General features: G+C 31.4%; 1 long non-coding RNA gene across 1 annotated transcript; it reads right to left on the bottom strand.

Annotated features, from left to right (window-relative positions):
- Positions 1 to 2,050: 2,050 nt before the first annotated feature.
- Positions 2,051 to 3,064, bottom strand: LOC125261797. Its single transcript, XR_007183435.1, has 2 exons — positions 3,029 to 3,064; positions 2,051 to 2,576 (listed from the first exon to the last, which is right to left on the bottom strand). It is a non-coding gene; the product is annotated as an uncharacterized LOC125261797 (long non-coding RNA).
- Positions 3,065 to 5,337: the final 2,273 nt, after the last annotated feature.

Raw genomic sequence — 5,337 nt, 5'->3', positions numbered from 1 at the left:
GCCTGAAAGATGAGTATTGTGTCGGATAGAGTTTGTTTGTGTTACTGCTGTTCTAAGGCAATTTGTGCAACCACTGAAATTGTATTGAAAATTTAGAGGTACCACAGTGGCAAAGATATGTTTTATAAAGAGGACAGCCCACAATTCAGCTGTGTTGGAAAGTGGGAAGTTTCAGTTGTAGTATGTTTAGAAGGGTTCATAGAAAAAAAAAATACAGCTTATTCTATAAGGTACAGTGGGGGAAAATGCCCCACTTAAGGACTGTAATTTTTTTTTTTTTTTCTGTGAAAAGATACATGTGTCTAGAACAGTTATTCTAGATTCAGTGACAATGACAAAAATTATAAACCAAGTATGAAAAATGTCCAGAGTTTTGCTATTAGATTAGTAATGCCATTAGATTTGAACAAAAAGTAAATTTGTACCAAGAGGGTAAAATGCCCCCACTCTGACAAAGCAATTTGCTTTATATATTTACAAAGTACAAGCAGTACCACCACAACTAAAATGAACTAAATAAATTAAAGTCTTAAAATATAACCAATATTATGAATTCCAAAATTATAAAGCCTATATGAATATATATATATTTTTTAAATAGTTTGCTGATGCTAACTGGCTAGCTAACTAACCAGATAACTTGAGGTAGGCTAATTTTTAAATATGAAGTCCAAATATTTTATTCAACCACCTAGTTAGATATATTTGATGGAAAAACAAAGGTGATGTTCTGAACATGATAACTACAGTAATTATGATGGGGTCGTTTTACCCGACAGATTATGTTTGAAAAAAACTTCATTCTGAAAATAAAATTATATTTTCCTTAAATGACATGTACTCCCTAACTACACAGGGCTTACTATTCTCATATCATATATAACTGTGAGGTTCTGCAAAACAAGCTTTAAAACATTTATTGCTTTGAATAAAAGTGTCTGTCAAATGCACATTGCACTTATATTTTCCCATAGTTCGTTTTGTATTTTAACATTTGACTGCTGTCATACCACCAGATGGCCAAGCTTGTGGTGCAGGAATTTCCTCAAATTCTTGACAGCATGGAAATAACACAGAAGACTGGATGTGCCACTGCACTGTGCTACAAGAGAGAATACGTGTTTATTAAAATGAACATCACCAAACTTGTTCTTTGTTGAAACAGGACACATTTATTATAGAGTAAAAATATTTCACAAGCGCGTTCTGTAAAAATAGTAGTACACAAACGGTTAGCAGATTTTATTCTCTACAACGAGTACCGGGATTTGTGCATTTAATTTATTTATAATTTATCTCAAGTCATAAACTAATAAAACACAACAATTTCAGTACACTGTTTAAGCAGGTGCGAGTGGAAAGCGACGTGTACATGAGACTTTATAAAAAATAGCATTGGCAAAATTTTTGTTGAAAAAAAATGGCTTTAGTACTATATTACGTAATTTTAAAGAAATATATTTAACATGATTTTAAAACAATTTGTTCCACCATTCAAAAACCACTAAATACAAATTTACTAAAAAAATTAGTTACCTAATTAAATTCAACGCAATGTACTCACATATGTTTCCTAGGTGCTAGATAATGATTAAATAATTTGGGGTCAATCTATGCAAAAAACTGAAAAGATATGAATAATCATTTATACAATCCTGTACTGAATTGTGGTCATTTTTGGTAACTATAACTGATATTACATATTCTCTGAATCATGCAAAAGCATTTTGCAATTAAATTTGTAAACTCAAGTGAAAACATTTGAAATCTGAATGTTGATTGATTAAAAGGAAATCAAAATTATTTCAATAGAATGGTTTAGCACAACTGTGCACATTCAGCACCAAGCTGTGGACAGAGGCTGAATCATAAGGAATCATTTATATGTTCATGGGGTCTGAAGAATTTGTGCATTTACAGCCAAGTACATTATAGAAAGAGTATGATGCCAATAATGTTACTGTACTATACACCATCACTCATGAAATTAAGGAGGATAATTTTGTTATAGTCATAGTTCTGCAAGATTGGACACATCAATCAATGCACATATATCATGATGTTGTGAGAGTTTAATGTTACATTAAAGTGGTATATGACAGGTAAACATAAAAGATAGACAGTGTATTAAGTTTGTTCAATCTTTAATTAGAGAACACTGTTACATACCTCATTTTAATGATCACAACTCTATATCACATGTAATGCAAACAAAAAACAAGTGGAAAAACAAGAAAAATTAAAAACCTATTACCTATTAACCAAATACATTGTACAAACAAACAAACAAACAAACAAACAGTAGACTAGTTGAAGTCAGTACCGCTGTCATACATTGTAGATGTACATTTCAGCTCCATGGACAGTGGCAGTGCAGAACGAATTTTCTTTGTTCCTTGTTCAGGTCTAAAAATAAATTGTGTAACGTTTTAAATCAAGGCAAGGAGAGATTTTCAGCTGAAAAGAAGGTTGTCATTAAAGTATCATGTAGTTTGTAGACGGTCCCTCAGAAGTTCATGACGTCACATCTTTCCATAGAGAACAATGTGTTTTTCAGCTTTTACAAACGTCGTCTTCTGCATAAAAATGTGTTGTAGTTTATAGTCATAATAGTCGGTAATGATAATTAACTGAAATGATTACGTTTAAATGCATAACAACAAAGTTATTGAACCTGAAAGACCGAATGTGCGAATATCAAACCAACTTTACCACACTAACAATACCGACTTACAACATTGACTCATAATTTATGCATTTGCACTTCAAAACAACAATTGTTCCTTTTGCACTAAAATATATATTTAAAGTTTTTTTTATGATTCTTAAGACAACATACAATCTTTTAGTCACACAGGTGTGTTTATGGTTTTCTGCCACACATGAAAGTGAAATCAACGATTTCTGCAGCAGAAGCTCATAGTTATTAATGGTCATAATTACACCAAAATCTTCCTTTTGTGTCGTATGTCATATTTATGTTATATTCTACGCTCCGAAAAGAGAGTATTTAAAGTAAAAGAGATACCTGCATGTTTGTCATTCCCTTCATCGAAGCAGGAAGAAACCTGTGTGTGGGCGGGGTTTGTGACGAAACACTTTTCGCTGCCCTGAGGAACATGATCATGTGATATCCAGGTCACGATAATAAAATAACACCATACAGACACAGTAGTTGGGGAGGTTTTTGGTATTTAAATAAAATGCTTTTTATTTTATTTTTTACATTTTATATCTCTAAATCAGGGATTTTTCAAACTGGGCTCTAGGGTTCACCACCTGTGGGCCACTAGGGGGTGCTTGAAGATCCATGGAAAATTTCAGGAAATAAAACACTTATACCAATATTTATTGTGAAAGGTGCTGTAATCATTTTTAATTATTAATAAAATTGTTTAATTAGTAATAATATTTTTTGCAGAAATAATAAAATTAAATGTTCTCATGCATCGCACTATTTGCATAAAAACACACTGTAAAATTGCTAGCAATTTACAGGATTAAAGAGTATTATTTTACATTAAATCACTGTTGTCAGAAATTTACAGTGAAATCAAAGCATGTTGTGTAATTTTGAATTAAAATTGTTAATCAACAGCAGAATGATTCTGATATAACAGTAACGCACTGCTCTTGTTTTTATCATGAATTCATTTTATTATGTTATCTTAAATCATTCCACTGTAATACATTTATTCATTATTGTTTTGAAGTCACCATTAAGTGTTCCATTTGCTTGGGATTAAAGGATTACTTTATTAAAAATAAAAAACATTTGTCAAAATGATGACAAGCGAATATGAATTAGTTTAGTAAAACTATTCTTAGCATAAATATGAAGATATTGTTTTAGTATTATTTAAGCATGAAGATTTACCAATAACTTATTTCAAATTCATAACTGTTTGTAGATTGACCTTTCATAACAGAGAAGCAGCTGCTGAGATTCATCTTTGATGTGAAATCATCTTGTAAGAATCAACATTAATACTTGACATAGAAAACACAACAATATCGTAATGATTTATTTAATAAAATAATTTAATTACAGTTATTATAAAGTCAAGTCTCGAGTCATTGGATTTCAAGTCCAAGTTGTCATGTCATTCTTTTTTTTTTAGTCAAGTGAGTCCTTAAAGTCTCCCTGTAGTCAATCATTTTATCCCTTAACCCCTTGAGATCATGTGTCCATTGGAAGGGACATCACATGGATTTTGGTTTAAACCAATAAGATTTTATGTTTTTATATTATAAGCACTGCTGGTCATTGATTAATCCCTGATCTACCAATCACAATGAAAGTATGACCCATAACTCAATCTGATTGAGCTTCAGGCATCACAAAAGACAGGCATGACTAACCAACTAGACAGGAGGAGGAGGAGGAGCTCCTTTTTACCTTTTATATGCAGATGTGTGTTCATGGTATAGCATCATTAAATTGCACCTATTATAAATTAATAGTATCAAGTGATAATATTCAAAGTTGAGGAAGAACACAGGATGTTTTTGAAGTTTGATGTCCTTCATAATGGACATAGGTCTTAATAAAATTAATTGATCAAAACCAGCACGTACAAACAAACACACAAACACACACAGACATACACACATATTCCTGTTCACCCACTGCAAGCAACAAAAATAATAAAACAAGTTATTTGAGAATTCATCATCTTACATTTTCTTTGTTAAAGTATGTTATTTTCAAAATCTTCAATGCTGTAGTTCACATATTGTGTTTGAACTCTAGCTCATATGAACTATATGGTTAAAATAAGACTCATTTTTTGTTGCTTCAGCCATGATGTTTATTGTAGTGGACATAAAAAAAAAAATCTGATTAAAAAATGAGTTTGCACAGATCTTTTTTAGACTCATTTATACATTAAAGATGATCAAATATCAAGTGGATATATATATATATATATATATATATATATATATATATATATATATATATATATATATATAGTAAATCAGTAAATCAGAAGATCACAGCAAAGTGGAACTGCTGGCAGGACTGCATGTAACAGCCTTTATGTGACAAGCCCCACAATAAATTTAGGGTCCATTAAAAAGTTTGGCAGAAATGTTGGTGGATTTCTGAGTTGGCAGATTACCATTTCACTCTGAAGTATAGACCAAGATCGGCAAATCGAGATGCAGACTTGTCACGGAGACTGGTGCCCAGTCAGAGAGTTTATCACCTGAATCTTTTTTTGTTGAAAATCAAGGTTTTCATGGTCACTGATCGTGGGGGCAACAATAAATAAGCGACATTAATCTTTATATTTAATATAGTTTTGAGAGGTGGGTAAGTATTGTATGTCATGT

Source organism: Megalobrama amblycephala, unplaced genomic scaffold (assembly GCF_018812025.1).
Source record: "Megalobrama amblycephala isolate DHTTF-2021 unplaced genomic scaffold, ASM1881202v1 scaffold485, whole genome shotgun sequence".
Classification (NCBI taxonomy): domain Eukaryota; kingdom Metazoa; phylum Chordata; class Actinopteri; order Cypriniformes; family Xenocyprididae; genus Megalobrama; species Megalobrama amblycephala.
Note: the sequence above shows the minus strand (reverse complement) of the source record. Positions and strands in the feature narration are given on the sequence as shown.